Source organism: Ambystoma mexicanum, chromosome 6q (assembly GCF_040938575.1).
Source record: "Ambystoma mexicanum isolate Mex_15411 chromosome 6q, UKY_AmexF1_1, whole genome shotgun sequence".
Classification (NCBI taxonomy): domain Eukaryota; kingdom Metazoa; phylum Chordata; class Amphibia; order Caudata; family Ambystomatidae; genus Ambystoma; species Ambystoma mexicanum.
In genome coordinates, this window is record NC_090937.1 from 1,651,036,179 (window position 1) to 1,651,055,506 (window position 19,328).

The 19,328-nt window shown below is 51.3% G+C and overlaps 1 protein-coding gene across 2 annotated transcripts in view; it reads left to right on the forward strand.

The window, feature by feature from the left end:
- LOC138516982 (drebrin-like) overlaps window positions 1-19,328 on the forward strand; it is a 716,984-nt gene that overhangs the window by 189,789 nt on the left and 507,867 nt on the right. The window lies entirely within an intron of this gene.

The window sequence follows — 19,328 nt, forward strand, 5'->3', positions numbered from 1 at the left end:
ACACACGTCACAGTGGGACATGTTACAGTGAGATACGCTGCAGTGAGACACGCCGCAGTGGGATACGCCGCAGTGAGATACGCCGTGGTGAGACACGCCGCAGTGAGACATGTCAAAGTGAGACACGTCGCAGTGAGACACGCCACAGTGAGACACGTTGCAGTGAGACACGTCACAGTGGGACATGTTACAGTGAGATACGCTGCAGTGAGACACGCCGCAGTGGGATACGCCGCAGTGAGACACGTCGCAGTGAGACACGCCGCAGTGAGACATGTCAAAGTGAGATACGCCGCAGTGAGACGTGACACAGTGAGACATGTCGCAGTGGGATACGCCGCAGTGAGACACGCCGCAGTGAGATACGCCGTGGTGAGACACGCCGCAGTGAGACGTGACACAGTGAGACATGTCGCAGTGAAATACGCTGCAGTGAGACACGTCGCAGTGAGACATGTTACAGTGAGATACGCTGCAGTGAGACACGTCGCAGTGAGACACGTCGCAGTGAGACACGCCGCAGTGAGACATGTCAAAGTGAGATACGCCGCAGTGAGACGTGACACAGTGAGACATGTCGCAGTGGGATACGCCGCAGTGAGACACGCCGCAGTGAGATACGCCGTGGTGAGACACGCCGCAGTGAGACACGTCACAGTGAGATATGCCGCAGTGAGACATGTCGCAGTGAGACACGCTGCAGTGAGACACGCTGTATTGAGACATGTCACAGTGAGATACACTGCAGTGAGACACGTCGCAGTGAGACACGCCGCAGTGAGACATGCTGCAGTGAGACACGCCGCAGTGAGACACGCCGCAGTGAGACACGCCACAGTGAGACACGTTGCAGTGAGACACGTCACAGTGGGACATGTTACAGTGAGATACGCTGCAGTGAGACACGTCGCAGTGAGACACGTCGCAGTGAGACACGCCGCAGTGAGACATGTCAAAGTGAGATACGCCGCAGTGAGACGTGACACAGTGAGACATGTCGCAGTGGGATACGCCGCAGTGAGACACGCTGCAGTGAGATACGCCGTGGTGAGACACGCCGCAGTGAGACACATCACAGTGAGATATGCCGCAGTGAGACATGTCGCAGTGAGACACGCTGCAGTGAGACACGCTATATTGAGACATGTCACAGTGAGATACACTGCAGTGAGACACGTCGCAGTGAGACACGCCGCAGTGAGACATGCTGCAGTGAGACACGCCGCAGTGAGACACGCCGCAGTGAGACATGTCACAGTGAGATACGCCGCAGTGAGGCACATCGCAGTTAGACACGTCGCAGTGAGACATGTCACAGTGAGATACACCGCAGTGAGACACGCCGCAGTAAGACATGCCGCAGTGAGACATGTCACAGTGAGATACGCCGCAGTGAGACACGTCGCGGTGGGATACGCCACACTGAGATACGCTGCAGTGAGACATGCTGCAGTGAGACACGCTGCAGTGAGACATGCCACAGTGAGGCACGCTGCAGTGAGACATGCCGCAATGAGACACACCGCAGTAAGACACGTCGCAGTGAGACATGTCACAGTGAGATACGCCGCAGTGAGACATGTCGCAGTGGGATACGCCGCAGTGAGATACGCCGCAGTGAGACATGCCACAGTGAGACACGCCGCAGTGAGACACGCCGCAGTTAGACACGTCGCAGTGAGACATGTCACAGTGAGATACACCGCAGTGAGACACGCCGCAGTAAGACACGCCGCAGTGAGACATGTCACAGTGAGATACGGCGCAGTGAGACACGCGGTGGGATACGCCGCAGTGAGACACGTCGCAGTGGGATACGCCGCAGTGAGATACGCCGCAGTGAGACATGCCACAGTGAGACATGCCGCAGTGAGACACGCTGCAGTGAAACATGCCACAGTGAGACACGCCGCAGTGAGACACGCCGCAGTGAGACACGCCGCAGTGAGATACGCCGCAGTGAGACACGTCGCGGTGAGACACGTTGTGGTGAAACATGCCGCGGTGAGACATGCCGCAGTGGGACACGCTGCAGTGAGACATGCTGCAGTGAGTCATGATGCAGTGAGGCACGCTGCAGTGAGACACGTCGCAGTGAGACACGTCGCAGTGAGACATGCCGCAGTGAGACATGTCACAGTGAGACACGCTGCAGTGAGACACGCTGCAGTGAGATACGCAGCAGTGAGATACGCCACAGTGAGACACGCCGCAGTGAGACACACCGCACTGAGACACGTCACAGTGAGACATGTCGCAGTGAGATGCGCCGCAGTGGGATACGCCGCACTGAGATACGCTGCAGTGAGACATGCTGCAGTGAGACACGCTGCAGTGATACCTGCCACAGTGAGACATGCCGCAGTGAGACACGCCGTAGTGAGACACGCCGCTGTGAGACACGCCGCTGTGAGACACGTCGCAGTGAGACATGTCACAGTGAGATACGCCGCAGTGAGACACATCGCAGTGGGATACGCCACAGTGAGACATGCCGCAGTGAGACACGCTGCAGTGAGACACGCTGCAGTGAGACATGCCGCAGTGAGTCATGATGCAGTCAGGCACACTGCACTGAGACACGTCGCAATGAGACACGCCGCAGTGAGACATGTCACAGTGAGATACGCCGCAGTGAGACACGCTGCAGTGAGATACGCCACAGTGAGAAACGTCGCAGTGGGATATGCCACAGTGAGATACGCCACAGTGAGACATGCCACAGTGAGACACGCTGCAGTGAGACACGCTACAGTGAGACACGCTGCAGTCAGACACGACGCAGTGAGACACACCACAGTGAGACGTGATGCAGTGAGACGTGCCGCAGTGAGACATGCTGCAGTGAGACATGTCACAGTGAGATACGCCGCAGTGAGACACGCTGCAGTGAGATACGCCACAGTGAGAAACGTCGCAGTGGGATATGCCACAGTGAGATACGCCACAGTGAGACATGCCGCAGTGAGACACGTCGCAGTGAGATACGCTGCAGTGAGAGACACGCTGCAGTGAGACATGTTGCAGTGAGACACGCTGCAGTGAGACGTGATGCAGTGAGACGTGCCGCAGTGAGACATGCTGCAGTGAGACACGCCACAGTGAGATACGCTGCAGTGAGACATGTCAAAGTGAGATACGTCGCAGTGAGACAAATCGCAGTGAGACACATGAAGTCAGGGAAATACTCAACTAATACAACCTGAACGTGGGCTGCCTGTGAAACTAGACAACAGTTTTGGGTAGGATGATCTTGAGAGTAGGGCCCACCTCAAGTATGCTGACCCTCAGAAGTAAGGATCCAGTTCAGAGGGAACCGGGTGTCAGCCGGAGCGAGATCCCAGATCTCTTCCACATACGACCAGCAGCAAGTGACGGGTCTCGCCCGTCCAAGACCCGGACGGCCACAGACGGGCTTGCCTTAAGCGTGCCATTGGCCCCTCTCTGTACTACCCCCTGGTGGTGCCTGGCCACTCGTGATGGTCCCCCCTTGATATTAAAGCCCTCATCATGGATACCTCACTGTACTGCCCCCTGGAGAGTACATGCCCCCTCATGGTGTTCCACCCTTGCTATTATACCCCTCAGGGACACCTCATTGTACTGCCCCCTGGGGGTACCTGCCCCCTCGTGGTGATCGCCCCTTGATATTAAAGCCCTCATCATGGATACCTCACTGTACTGCCCTCTGGAGAGTACATGCCCCCTCATGGTGTTCCACCCTTGCTATTATACCCCTCAGGGACACCTCACTGTACTGCCCCCTGGGGGTACCTGCCCCCTCGTGGTGATCTCCCCTTGATATTAAAGCCCTCCTCATGGATACCTCACTGTACTGCACCCTGGAGAGTACATGCCCCCTCATGGTGTTCCACCCTTGCTATTATACCCCTCAGGGACACCTCACTGTACTGCCCCCTGGGGGTACCTGCCCCCTCGTGGTGATCTCCCCTTGATATTAAAGCCCTCCTCATGGATACCTCACTGTACTGCACCCTGGAGAGTACATGCCCCCTCATGGTGTTCCACCCTTGATATTATACCCCGCAGGGACACCTCACTGTACTGCCCCCTGGGGGTTACCTGCCCGCTGATGGTGTTCCACCCTTGATATCATACCCCGCAGGGACACCTCACTTACTGCCCCTGGGGGTACTTGGCCCCTTGTCGTGGCCCCCCCTTGATATCAGGATTCTCTTCAGTGGGTGTGCAGTAGAGTGAGCTATCCTCACTGCACTGCACACCCACTGGAAGAGAATGCAGTTGCGGGATGGAGTATAGTGCAATAGGGCAATGCCTGGCAGGCCACGGTGGGGCTGTATGATGACTGCCCACACTCTGCAGCTGGTCGTTAAGACCAAGGTCACAGCCCCACTGTGCTTTAAAAGGCATTCGTTGCAATAATATAACCCCCCAAAAATGTTATCTGCAGCCACCCTGAGTAAGCTTGCCTTACGAATCCACAAATCATGGCTCACAAATGCTCCCCCTGCCCCTTTTTTCCATGCATGGGACTTCCTTTCTCTCCCTCGGACACTGTTTCCCGCATCCCGAAGCTTGGTTATCCCCGGGGTACTCTCCTCAGGGCCCGCATTTTAGGGGCGCAGGCAGTGAATGTTAGCGGAAAAGGTGGGCTCCCATCTCGCCCTGCGTCCATGCTGTGAAACCAAATGTGCTCTGTGTACGGAGTGGAGAAACAGTGCCTAGTGCCTTGGAATCTCCTAGAATCATCGTGGAAGACGGTGCAGTGCCATCGCAGAAGCGACACACATTACATCTGCCGCGGATATGCTATGGATCTGCAGAAATGTTGCCCATTGGGTGTATTTAGAATGCAGAGTGTGTGTGAGGGCTCCTAAATGTCTGCGGTGCAATGGAGCCCACGCATGCAGGCACGTCCAGCCTTGCTGGGATATACGATGGGAAGACACATTCAAACCATGTTTTGCATTGCCCACCTATTCAGAGCCCCTCCCTTTTCCCACTTTGTCTTTGCAAGGCAGGGAAGAATGATTCCATCACATGCAGTTAAAAGAGGGGAGAGATTTGCTGTCCTATCCCAGTGCTGATCTTTTCGGTTACTACAGTAAGCGCCTTTGGTCGCTTTTGAAAAACTAACACCTTTCGACTAAATCAGGATGAGCAGGTAGAGGCCAAGTAGCGTTGAATGTTTTACGAGATACAGGAGAGAGAGCCTATATTCACTTGCAAGACTCGCTCTACCTCATCACCCTTTGGCACTTCTCTGTATTAGAGACCACCAAGGTGCGTACAATGTACTGCATTGTGGAATGAAACTTAGGGTGCTGCACATCTCTCACCTGCGCTTAATGCAAAGATGAATGACCTTTTATAATCTGATTTGGTTTCTGAAAAATAGAGGTGTTCTATGACGTGGAGCCAACCTGCATTTTGCAAGGTCGAGATTTCCAGTCCAGCACCTGTGACCGTACCAAGGTGGAAAAAATTCTATCTGAAGATGGCGATGAGTGAAGCGCATGGTCACCTGCCCATGTAGCACATGGATGCTGTGACAAGAACACCCCTGTTGGCCCCACAGTTACTTTAAAAGTTAACACATTGTTAATACTCCGGACTACTGCATGGGGGATTTTATGAAGCATGTGATTTGCAACAGCTACAAACCACAGAAAGACTATTGCCAAGTTTCGTTGGTAGCACAAAATCTAAAAACTACAGAAATGCACCGGTTAAGGTAGGCTATGCAATAATAACTCCTGCCTACACCGTGCACTGCTCATACCCACACACGACATTACAGATGACATCACAGATACCATCATAATTGACATCAGAGAGGCATATGGAGATAAATTAACTTTCCCAGAATTACATGACTGGTCAAGTACAGGAGCTAGGTTTGTAGCCTTGGTCATGATTTGGTCAACAACATAGAAACTAGACTCCATATTATGCTCTTCCCCTGAAACCAATTCAACTGCACGTAGGTGTGTGAAGTCCCAGTGGCTCACCAGCTACCCTTGGCCTGCTAGAGACATGGGATGCACTGAACTGGTCACAAGACTTTCGCAAATAAAATCGAGAAGTCCTGTTTCGAGTAGCCGGGCAAGCGGAGCACGCACTCACTCAGGAACATAGGTGAGAGAGTCCATTTGTCATGCCATGTAGAATATTACCCAGAGAAAACACACAGGCGAGAGACTCCTGTGATATAGAACTAGATTCTAGAACTGCATAAAAGTTCAGAAAATGAGGGCCCGCTCTGGAAAATGGAGGAACCCGACAAGAGACCCTCAGTCCTACTACTGTTATAACTCGCGCCTGCGCAAGGATGTAAAAACAATGAAGGAGAGTATTCAAATAAGGGTCCATGCGGAGGGGGCTTCACTAGAGGTCACGTACGGTTTCCTGGCTGCTGATTGGTTGAGCACCACAACAGAACAATCAAATTGCAGAAGTCAAGCAGCATCTTCACATCTGGGGAACTGCAGGTATAGAAATCTGTGATGCTTTCCAAATGAGAGCAGGTAGAGGGGGCGGCCCAGGCAAGGGCCGCCCCTACTGGTGAATCGGGAACTACATTCTTGCCCCCACCCGTCCCGCTCTTTATTCTTAAGCCTCAGAAGTCCCAAACCGACTCGTGACCCATGGCCTTTCTCTTTCTAGAGATGCCTGGTCTCCACTGAGCGTTGATTGGTGAATGTCATTTGCAGTGAAAAACACACCCTCATGGGCATCACGTGACCTTACCATTTAAGCATCTTTAATGTTGGCTACTAGGTAGCACCTATTACCTATTATCCAGACTATTGCCATGGGAAATGACGATAGAAGAGAGATTTAATGTGAGGAGGGTCACACAGCCTCTGGATACCTTTTAGTTATTTACCCACCCATTTTCTGCCCCTGGCCATGGCCATACTCACCCATTACTGCCCAAAACACCCCCTCCGGGCTCTCTTTGAGCTAGCTATTTGCTTTTAAGGAGATATTCAAGTTATTAGTCTTCTGTAAGGTAATGGCGTAATTCCAGCTGTATTTCCACCAACCTCTGGTGCAATATGTGTTATGTGTGTCCTTGCACCTGCTCCTTGCACGGAATTCAGTTGAAAACGAGCTCTGGCCAGGAGTGTTGGCATGTGGATAGGCCCTTGCCAGGAATTGCTATCAAATGCTCAGATAATCAGACAAAATGCCTGCCGTTGCCGACTTATGCCCAGGTAGTTCCATCATGGCAGCCCGTGAAAAATGCCAATGTGATTTCTGGTGGCGCCCCTGAGCATGGGCGGTTCCCCCCTTGGGACACATACAGGCAGGTTCCCCCTTTCACTTATTGGCTGTACTGCTCAGGTGCTTGGAAGTTTAGTTTCATGGCGCCGGGGTGAATGTATTAAGCGTCACTGAGGCTCGTGGTGAATGTTTCAGGGGGATGAGGGTGAACAGAAGCAGCGGTGTCCCACTCTCTGCCCCTCACCTGAGTCCTTATACCGGGAATGACGTCAGCCCCTGCCCCTGCCCCTTGCTCAGTCAAGGTGAATGTAAAACGTTTTATTGACAATAAAACCAATGCTTTTCAGAAGAAACAGAATAGAAAGCCAGAGAAAACCAGAGAAAGCCAGAGAAAACCAGAGAAAGCCAGAGAAAACCAGGGAAAGGGCATTTCTTTTTGTAGAGACGAAAGTCTTGGCAGGACGACACCCAGTGATCGAAGTGAGCGGGAACGGTCGGGAGTTGTGTTCCACTGCTTTTATTTTTTTCTGTTTACCATTCCTCTCCTTTTTAGACCATATTCACCATTCTATGCAGAGGATGTGTCCCTGTGCAGGTGCAGAGTTGCTACAGGAGCCCTAGTTACTAGTCACTTAGACTATTGCAAGGCCCTGGCCGCCACACCTTGTCACGTGTTGCACTATGCCTCTGCCTACCCTCTCCCCGGCCCAGACCAAAGTTCCACTACTTTTTTCAGTACACTTCTAGCAGTGACCACACAGGTTCGATCCACAGGTCCGCGCGTTATAAATGAGCAATTATAATTGTGTGACTCCTTCAGGCAGGGTTTGCCAGACTTGGCCATGCTTCTGGTGCAAAGGGCTTGATTCAGGAATGCGGGTCTCATTAAACTCGAGCCCACGTTTGCTTGCTGGCCAGTCAGTGGCGGGGGAGCTGCTGACTCCCCTATGGGCCTGCAGCTCGTCCAGAAACCGGGCTCGGCCCTGGTGTGCAGGGAGGCAAAGGTCAACGTGTTCCTTTATTGATTGCCATCAGAACTGCTGAGTAATGGGGCGGGAAGCGAGGGCAGCAATGCTCGCGTGATGTGAAAGTCCCATAGATAGGAGCCTGCGTGCACGCAGGAGATCCCGTGCCCCGATACTGTGGGAAACGGGGCCGGCTCAGACCCTGTAGAGGCCGCTAAGTAGTGGAAATATCAGCCCCCGGCCCCGGGCCCCTGGCCCCCGGCCCCCGGCCCCCTCGCAAATCAACTGCTAATGTGTTTGTAATATCTGCACCGCCTTATTTTTATCCCTTGTCGTGGGGGCCCCTAAAAGGAGTGGGGCCCATGTGCCGGTGCCTACTGAACCCAATGGATAATCCGGCACTGGTGGGAAACGCAGCCTCGTGGCTCGCAGGACGCGTCTCCAAACACCGAGTCCAACCCTAAAAGCAGAATCCTTGACTGTCACTGGACACGCCCCTAACCGCACCATCCTTGCGGGTCACAGGGTGTGACCGTAAATGCACCATCCTTGCGGGTCACAGGGTGTAACCGTAAATGCAGAGTCCTTGACTGTCACAGGACGCGCCCCTAACCGCACCATCCTTGCGGGTCACAGAGTGTGATCGTAAATGCACCATCCTTGCGGATCAAAGGGTGTGACCGTAAATGCAGAGTCCTTGACTGTCACAGGACGCGCCCCTAACCGCACCATTCTTGCGGGTCACAGGGCGTGACCATAAATGCAGAGTCCTTGACTGTCACCGGACACGCCCCTAACCGCACCATCCTTGCGGGTCACAGGGTGTGACCGTAAATGCAGAGTCCTTGACTGTCACAGGATGTGCCCGTAACCGCACCATCCTTACGGGTCACAGGGTGTGACCGTAAATGCACCATCCTTGCGGATCAAAGGGTGTGACCGTAAATGCAGAGTCCTTGACTGTCACAGGATGTGCCAGTAACCGCACCATCCTTGCGGGTCACAGGGTGTAACCGTAAATGCAGAGTCCTTGACTGTCACAGGACGTGCCCCTAACCGCACTATCCTTGCGGGTCACAGGGCGTGACCATAAATGCAGAGTCCTTGACTGTCACAGGACGCGCACCTAGCCGCACCATCCTTGCGGGTCACACTGTCACCGGACACGCCCCTAACTGCACCATCCTTGCGGGTCACAGGGTGTGATCGTAAATGCAGAGCCCTTGACTGTCACAGTATGTGCCCGTAACCGCACCATCCTTGCGGGTCACAGGGTGTGACCGTAAATGCAGAGTCCTTGACTGTCACAGGACGCGCACCTAGCCGCACCATCCTTGCGGGTCACAGGGTGTGACCGTAAATGCAGAGTCCTTGACTGTCACAGGACGCGCCCCTAATCACACCATCCTTGCGGGTCACAGGGTGTGACCGTAAATGCAGAGTCCTTGACTGTCACAGGACGCGCACCTAGCCGCACCATCCTTGCGGGTCACAGGGTGTGACCGTAAATGCAGAGTCCTTGACTGTTACAGGACGCGCACCTAGCCGCACCATCCTTGAGGGTCACAGGGTGTGACAGTAAATGCAGAGTCCTTGACTGTCACAGGAAACGCACCTAGCCGCAACATCCTTGCGGGTCACAGGGTGTGACTGTAAATGCAGAGTCCTTGACTGTCACAGGACGCGCCCCTAACCGCACCATTCTTGCGGGTCACAGGATGTGACCGTAAATGCAGAGTCCTTGACTGTCACAGGACGTGTTCGTAACCGCACCATCCTTGCGGGTCACAGGTGTGACCGTAAATGCAGAGTCCTTGACTGTCACAGGATGCGCCCATAAATGCATCATCATTGAGGGTCACAGGGCGTGACACGCAGAGTCCTTCACTGTCACAAGACACGCACCTAACTGCACCATCTTTGCGGGTCACAGGGTGTGACACGCAGAGTCCTTCACTGTCACAGGAAGTGCACCTAGCCGCACCATCCTTGCGGGTCACAAGGTGTGACCGTAAATACAGAGTCCTTGACTGTCACAGGACACGCACCCAACTGCACCATCCTTGTGGGTCACAGGGTGTGACACGCAAAGTCCTTGACTGTCACTGGACACCTACCTAACTGCACCATCCTTGTGGGTCACAGGGTGTGACATGCAGAGTCCTTGACTGTCACAGGACGTGCACCTAACCGCACCATCCTTGTGAGTCACAGGGTGTGACCCCAAACGCAGAGTCCTTGCAGGTCACTGGGTGTAACCCTAAAAGCAGAGTCCTTGACAGTCACAGGACACGCCCCTAACTGCACCATCCTTGCGGGTCACAGGGCATGACACTAAATGCAGAGTCCTTGACTGTCACAGGATGCGCCGCTAACCGCACCATCCTTGTGGGTCACAGGACGTGACTCTAAGTGCAGAGTCCTTGACTGTCACTGGACGCGCCCCTAACCGCACCATCCTTACGGGTCACAGGGTGTGACCGTAAATGCAGAGTCCTTGACTGTCACAGGATGTGCCGCTAACCACACCATCTTTGTGGGTCACAGGGCGTGATCCCAAATGCAGACTCCTTTCTGGATGTGTCCCTAACGCGGAGTCCTTGACTGTCACAGGACACGCCGCTAACTGCACCATCCTTGCGGGTCAGAGGGCATGACCCTAAATGCAGAGTCTTTGACTGTCACAGGACACGCCGCTAACCGCTCCATCCTTGCGGGTCAGAGGGCATGACCCTAAATGCAGAGTCCTTGACTGTCACAGGATGCACCGCTAACCGGACCATCTTTGTGGGTCACAGGGCGTGACCCCAAATGCAGAGTACTTTCTGGATGTCTCACTAAACTTGGAGTCCTTGACTGTCACAGGACGCGCCTCTAACCGCACCATCCTTGCGGGTTAAGGGCATGACCCTAAATGCAGAGTCCTTTCTGGATGGCTCCCCTAAACACAGAGTCCTTGACTTCCACAGGACGTGGCTGTTAGGTGCCCAGACTGTCTGCCCCTCATGGTGTAGGGGTACTCTGGGTGGCAGAGCGGGCTCTCGTGGCCATTGCGTGAGCTGCGCCCAGCAGGGCCCTAAAAAGGCTCTCAGACCGGGAGTTGAAAGTCAACTGGCAGGCGGGAAGCCACCCTTGTTATTTATTAATTATGTGCATGTGATCCTAGCCGTCACCGTGGGTGACATGCTCTGGTCACCCAGAACACATATGTGACTGCAGGCAGACACTTCTGTGCCGCACTGCTCTCACAACAGTGGCCCTAGACGTGGAGTCATTGTGGTGCGTGGCCTTGTGATCCACAGGATCTGGCCCTAATGCAGAGTTCTTGCGGGTCACAGGGTGTGTCCTGTGTGGTTTAATCACAGCCCAAAGAAATATAACTGAAAGGCCCACTGGAAAAAGAACCTGGCAGCTTTCAAAACAACTTCCACACTGAAAATGCGCCAATTAATGCAGACGGTGTGTGTTTCTGCAAGTAACACAAGGAAGAGTTGTGGAAAAATTGAAATGTCACGTGAATGGCCAAGAACTGGATCTCAAAAGGCCTCTCATTGCAAAGTGAAAGGTCAAACTAAACAAAAAAGGAGCCTTTAATCCGCATTTGGGGGCTCTAGGCCTTGATGCATTTTGGACTAATCCAAGTGCGATAACTGGTTCGTATAATCTGCCCTCAGGGCCGCTGCACTTAGTAAGGCTGAGCACTTAAAGGCTGCGGGTTCATTTGTTTTTCTAGCTACTGCAGTTTTAAGATGAATGTACGGCAGGTAGTATAGCTCAGTTGCAACGCACTCATCTTGGAAGCAAGAAGACAGCAGGTTCGATTCCCGGTATTACGCATGTTATACTTATCTTAAAACAAATTCCCAGTTGCCACCACTCTTTCAACAATGTATTTAACAGAGGACTCCCTGGGCCCCACAAACAAAATACATACCTGTTCACATCCTCCAACACGGGCATTAAAGGGGGGGAGGGTCTGAAAAACGAAATGTTTCCACTGTCCCCATTTCCTAGAACTCGGATTAGAATAGAAGGGTGGATTTTTGGGGCTGGAGGGAGAAGTGTTTTGCAAAGTGATTTTGCACTATGTTTGGGTGAAACAGAAACAGTTTGCCACATGCAATTGTTCAAATCTATGTTTCCAAACATGCAAGCAATTGCAAACGCGCAGGGAACTTAACCTAACAAATGTTGTTGTAAGATTGCTTTGAAAATGGAAATGTGTATGTGATTAAAAGTAAACCCTTATCAAGTACTGCTGATGCTTATGCTCTAGTCACGTTACCAAGTGTTCTTCAATGTGACCAAAGGGGTGCGCGGGACAAGAGGGTTGACCCGCTTATTTAGCCTGTGATACATGTTTGTGAAACAAAAGTAAAATGCAAAAGAAGTGTGTTTAAAAGTAACATCCTAAAAAGTGTGTTTTGCAATAAAAGCTCTGTTTTGTGCCACAAAGAAGGTGACATCACTGGCACGTGCGATTAAATAAACCTGTTATTCATTGAGCTTAGAATTGAAATAAATATAGATTCTTTCTGTACCCTAGCCTGGTTCTTGACTCACGGTGGGCACAGGAGGGGAGATTTATGTGGCTCTATATAAAGCATCTATAGGGTAAGCGCTAAAAAAGTACGTACATTGTTATAGGGCTCCTTGATTAGGGGGGTGGAACACCCCAGGTTAAGGGTAGTCCTTGCTGTGTATGACCACGCGGCTCACAAGATAGAACCTTAACTACAGAGTCCTGGCCCCAAATGCAGAGTCTTTGTGGTGCACATCCTCACAGCCTGTCGCAGGACGTGGCACTAAATGCAGAGTCCTTGTGGTGCACATCCTCACAGCCTGTCGCAGGACGTGGCACTAAATGCAGAGTCCTTGTGGTGCACATCCTCACAGCCTGTCGCAGGACGTGGCACTAAATGCAGAGTCCTTGTGGTGCACATCCTCACAGCCTGTCGCAGGACGTGGCACTAAATGCAGAGTCCTTGTGGTGCACATCCTCACAGCCTGTCGCAGGACGTGGCACTAAATGCAGAGTCCTTGTGGTGCACCTCCTCACAGCCTGCCACAGGACGTGGCACTAAATGCAGAGTCCTTGTGGTGCACATCCTCACAGCCTGTTCAGGACGTGGCACTAAATGCAGAGTCCTTGTGGTGCACATCCTCACAGCCTGTCCAGGACGTGGCACTAAATGCAGAGTCCTTGTGGTGCACATCCTCACAGCCTGTTGCAGGACGTGGCACTAAATGCAGAGTCCTTGTGGTGCACATCCTCACAGCCTGTCACAGGACGTGGCACTAAATGCAGAGTCCTTGTGGTGCACATCCTCACAGCCTGTCCTGGACGTGGCACTAAATGCAGAGTCCTTGTGGTGCACATCCCCACAGCCTGTCCAGGACGTGGCACTAAATGCAGAGTCCTTGTGGTGCACATCCTCACAGCCTGTCCAGGACGTGGCACTAAATGCAGAGTCCTTGTGGTGCACATCCTCACAGCCTGTCCAGGACGTGGCACTAAATGCAGAGTCCTTGTGGTGCACATCCTCACAGCCTGTCGCAGGACGTGGCACTAAATGCAGAGTCCTTGTGGTGCACATCCTCACAGCCTGTCGCAGGACATGGCACTAAATGCAGAGTCCTTGTGGTGCACATCCTCACAGCCTGTCGCAGGACATGGCACTAAATGCAGAGTCCTTGTGGTGCACATCCTCACAGCCTGTCACAGGATGTGCCACTAAATGCAGAGTCCATGCGGGTTACAGGACGCGGCCCTGAAAGCAGAGCCCTTGCGGGGGCCTCGCTCTTGACTGCGTTCTATGTTCTAGTCCTCAGTTCCCCACTGACACCTTGTGTGATACTATGGACTTCTCACAGTGTTAAGTGCTTGTACAATGCTACTCTCTGAATCAATCACTTATCAACTCAGTCAGCTGAGCCTCGAAACTTAGAAGTCAGGTAAGTAACTAATCATGGCTTGAATTTCCAGTAACGATCAAAAAAGGTTTGCTGAAAGACATCAACCTTCTCCTTCATGTTGGATCAAAGTAGCATTGTTGGAGGCCTGCAAGATGTTTAGCCTCTAAATGCTCGGTGCCCTTTCTGTAGGAGGGCGCCCACCAGCCTGGAAGGACTAGGTCTCCTGGACAGCACCTATTTTATTATTGAGTTGTCTGTTGAATGCTTCTGGGTCAGCTTCAGAGCGAGGTTGAAGTCGAGAGGCGTTGCCTTTGTCCTGATTGGCTAGGTCTACTGGGCTTTAGCTCCTGTTGGAGGATGGTGCCTTGGTAAGCTACTCGCATTGGGTGTCAGTAGGGTGGGTCATTCCCACTCTCTTTGGATGAATCTGATTGGATGTTGTGGTCATCGGGAGAAGGTAACCGCAGTGCCAGCTGAGCAGAGGCTCCCTCCATGCACTCATTCAATGGATGCTTTCTGCAAGAAGCTACACCACAACGTGCCCCGTGGCTACTAGGATGGACACTGTGGGGGCTCCCTCTGTGGAGATGTCCTGATGGCCATCAAAAGGCTGTAGCTAAGCCCATGTCTGCCATTCACCCGCTTGCCCACCCATTACGGTGATGATCATAATAACATAAACGACAACCAAGCCCCTCTATGGGCATAGCAACCATGCCACTCTATGGGCATAGCAACCATGCCCCTCTATGGGCACGACATCCATGCCCCTCGATGGGCATGACAACACTGCCCTCTATGGGCATGGCAACCATGCCCCTCCATGGGCATGACATCCATGCCCTTCTATGGGCATGACAACCATGATCCTCTATGTGCATGGCAACCCTGACCCTCTATGGGCATGGCAACTATGCCCCTCTATGGGCATGGCAACCATGACCCTCTTTGGGTTATTGACTGATGGTGACTGGAGATGGTTCCTTCATGGGTTTACGGTGGTGATTGTAGGTGGCTGAGTTATGGGGTGATGGCGACTGTAGATGGTTCTCTCATGGGTTTACGGTGGTGATTGGAGGTGGCTTAGCTATGGACTGATGGTGGCAGGAGATGATTCCGTCATGGGTTTATGGTGGTGACTGGAGGTCACTGAGTTATGGACTGATGGTGACTGGAGATGGTTGCGTCCTGGGTTTATGGTGGTGATTGGAGGTGGCTTAGTTATGGACTGATGGTGACTGGAGATGGTTGCGCCATGGGTTTATGATGGTGATTGGAGGTGAATGAGTTATGGGCTGATGGTGACTGGAGATGGTTGCGTCATGGGTTTATGGTGGTGATTGGAGGTCACTGAGTTATGGACTGATGGTGGCTGGAGATGGTTGCGTCATGGGTTTATGGTGGTGATTGGAGGTGGCTTAGTTATGGACTGATGGTGACTGGAGATGGTTGCGTCATGGGTTTATGATGGTGATTGGAGGTGAATGAGTTATGGGCTGATGGTGACTGGAGATGGTTGCGTCATGGGTTTATGGTGGTGATTGGAGGTCACTGAGTTATGGACTGATGGTGGCTGGAGATGGTTGCGTCATGGGTTTATGGTGGTGATTGGAGGTGGCTTAGTTATGGACTGATGGTGACTGGAGATGGTTGCGTCATGGGTTTATGATGGTGATTGGAGGTGAATGAGTTATGGACTGATGGTGACTGGAGATGGTTGCATCATGGGTTTATGGTGGTGATTGGATGTCACTGAGTTATGGACTGATGGTGACTGGAGATGGTTGCGTCATGGGTTTATGGTGGTGATTGGAGGTCACTGAATTATGGCCTGATGGTGGCTGGAGATGGTTGCGTCATGGGTTTATGGTGGTGATTGGAGGTCACTGAGATATGGACTGATGGTGACTGGAGATGGTTCTGTCATGGGTTTAGGGTGGTGATTGGAGGTGGCTGAGTAATGGATTGATGGCGACTGGAGATGATTCCGTCATGGGTGTACGGTGGTGATTGGAGGTGGCTGAGTTATGGACTGATGGTGACTGGAGATGGTTGCGTCATGGGTTTATGGTGGTGATTGGAGGTCACAGAGTTATGGACTGATGGTGACTGGAGATGGTTGCGTCATGGGTTTATGGTGGTGATTGGAGGTCACAGAGTTATGGACTGATGGTGACTGGAGATGGTTGCGTCATGGGTTTATGGTGGTGATTGGAGGTCACTGAGATATGGACTGATGGTGACTGGAGATGGTTCTGTCATGGGTTTAGGGTGGTGATTGGAGGTGGCTGAGTTATGGGGTGATGGTGACTGGAGATGGTTGTGTCATGGGTTGATGGTGATGATTGGAGGTGGCTTAGTTATGGACTGATGGTGACTGGAGATGGTTGTGTCATGGGTTTATGGTGGTGATTGGAGGTGAATGAGTGATGGACTGATGGTGACTGGAGATGGTTGCATCATGGGTTTATGGTAGTGATTGGATGTCACTGAGTTATGGACTGATGGTGACTGGAGATGGTTCCGTCATGGGTTTACGGTGGTGATTGGAGGTGGCTTAGTTATGGACTGATGGTGACTGGAGATGGTTCTGTCATTGGCTTACAGTGGTGACTGGAGATGGCTTAGTTATGGACTAATGGTGACTGGAGATGGTTCCATGATGGGTTTATGGTGGTGATTGGAGATGGCTGAGTTCTGGATTGATGGTGACTGCAGATGGCTTAGCCATGAGCTGAATGGCGTGATTGGTCATGGCTCGGTCATGAACTGATTGCGGTGTCTAGATTTGGCTGAGTTGTTGATGGTGGTGGTGAATCGCACTTATAGAGGGTGCTAGAAGTTGATGTTGGAAGGAGTTCATTTTTGGTGTAACTGTATGGTTGTAGAGGCGTTGCTAGGTGGGGGCTAAGGGGGCTATAGTCCCTGATCTTTTGGTTGTAGCCCCTGATAGAATCCAAGGAGCTACAAGGAAAAGGCTAGCTAGCCCCCAGTCCCGACAGTCCCGGCATCAGCGTAGCCCCGGGTCTTTTCCAGACCTAGCAACACCCCGACAGAATTAGAGGTCTCTTGTGAATTGTTAAACTGTGGTTGGCGTGTTTTATTAATTGATGTTTTTCTGCGTTTTGAGGGCTCTTAAACTTGCAGATTTAATGCAGTGGCGGCACCAGGTAATGGCTGCCTGGGTGTGTCTTTGGAATATGGTGGTAAGATCTGAAGTGGTTTTTGACACTTTGACACTTATAGGGCTGTATCGTGCTGAAGGTCGTTCTAGTTGCTTTCCTGCCTTGGTGGGGATTCACGTGCATGTAACTTATGATGCTCCACCTGGGTGTTTATAAGCATTCTATGTATTATTACTGGGTTTGATTATAATGGCTTGGTTTCTAACTGTGGTATGTATTGGCCCTGTTGTTGAATTATGGTTTAATAATAATAATAGGTATTTAAATTACAAATATCAATGAAATGGTAGCACATTTTAACGTTTCCTTATTTGTTTTTTGAATTATGTTTGTATTGTCTTGGAGTGGATGTTCATCGAGAGAGTTCTATCCTGACTTGTGTCTGGTACATCCGAGAGATTTGCATCCTTGTGCTTCTTCGAGTTTCTCCATCCTTCCGTCGGGGAACAGGATAACTAGCTAAAGCTGGTGATGTTCTGATTGAGATATTGGATTTATCGAAATTTCACAGGAATGTGAAACCTGAGGAATGTTCAACATTTAACGAAATAAGGACAGAAACATCTTGGGTCATGCGACGATACAATGATCTCATTGTTTTTAGAGCACAGATTGAACCTGCTGTAAAATGAGGATTATTGCCAAATAGTACCTGGCGAGGGGCAATGAACTTGAAAAAAGCAAGCTCATTGGCCGTTACCAGAACGACACTGCTCTGAATCACCGCCACCACAGCTTCCTACACCACTGGCTGCAATGGAAAAAAAAAATGCCCGCCGGGGTTCGGTAGAAGGGACTACGTGCAGCAGTCCCTTATCCCGTTCCAGAGAGGCCATTTTTTTTACATAACTTTCAATTGCCGCCAATGAAAGGGAAAAGGGACTACATGTAGTCCCTTTGCCCGAACACTGCCAGGCATTTTTTTGTTTCTCAAGTCGAGAAATGGTCGCAGCGCCGTTCCTCGATTCCAGAAAAAGTGCAATTAGTACCCCGGTACAACATGCTGGGGTACTAATGGCAATATGACCCTCGGAGGGGGGCTTTACCTGTTGGGTAATGACCCCGAAGCTCCAATAAAGCCCCCGTTTCGTGTGGCCTTCTAACTATGGCCCGGGGGCATTACCCGATCAGTAAGGTCCCCCCATCGCGAGTCATATTGACTAATGAATGATTGAAATTGTACTGGTGCTTTATTGTCTTGTATTTGTGATTTCCTTTGTTGCAATATTGCGTCCAGATGCATCCTTTATTGTGGATGGATATGCTTTATTGTATGTTTTATGTGTAAAAGGTTTTAAACTTAATAATTTTTTAATAAAAATGTATACATTAAATACATTAATTATTCTTATTTGAATGAGACGGATGTGTTTGCTACCTAGTCCTCTTGGTGCACAGGCACTGAAAGGAATTCTCAAATCTAGGTGTTTTCTCATTGTATACCATTGTGTGAAACATAGGCCTTTTCTCCCAATATCAAAGAGGTAAGGAAAACCTACTAACCCAATTCTAAAACCTCAACTTTCTGCATACACTTTTCATACTGAAACTCACACAACTACCTCTCTGCACAGCAACCCGCAAGCACTTCACCACATTGCAACAACAGACAAACAACACATAACTCGCCACAATAGCACACTGGGAAGTCGCACTGACACGGAAACCGCACTTAAGCTCAGAAAACAGTGCAAACTGAACCAAACCTGCCAACAGGACATAACTCTCACTGTCCTTTTCTCACTACACCCTACTAAACCGCCAAGCATCCCCCTGTTTTTTAGCTCCCTCCTTTTCAGATCTGGCAGAGCGCCAGGGGACCACTCCAATGGGAGTGTGCGCGGAACAAATACCGTTAACATGAACATGAAGCTCCCTTTCACGCATGTGCACAGAGCACTAGTGAGAATGCCATGAGCACTAAAGTGTAGCCAGAAATCAGACCACTGGAGGCGGGAGTTAGCGCTCAATAGATGGCAAATGTGTATTTCCATGGCGATGGCACTGGAAGGCCATTGCCTTTGGTAGAGTTTGGTTGGAGACACTGGCA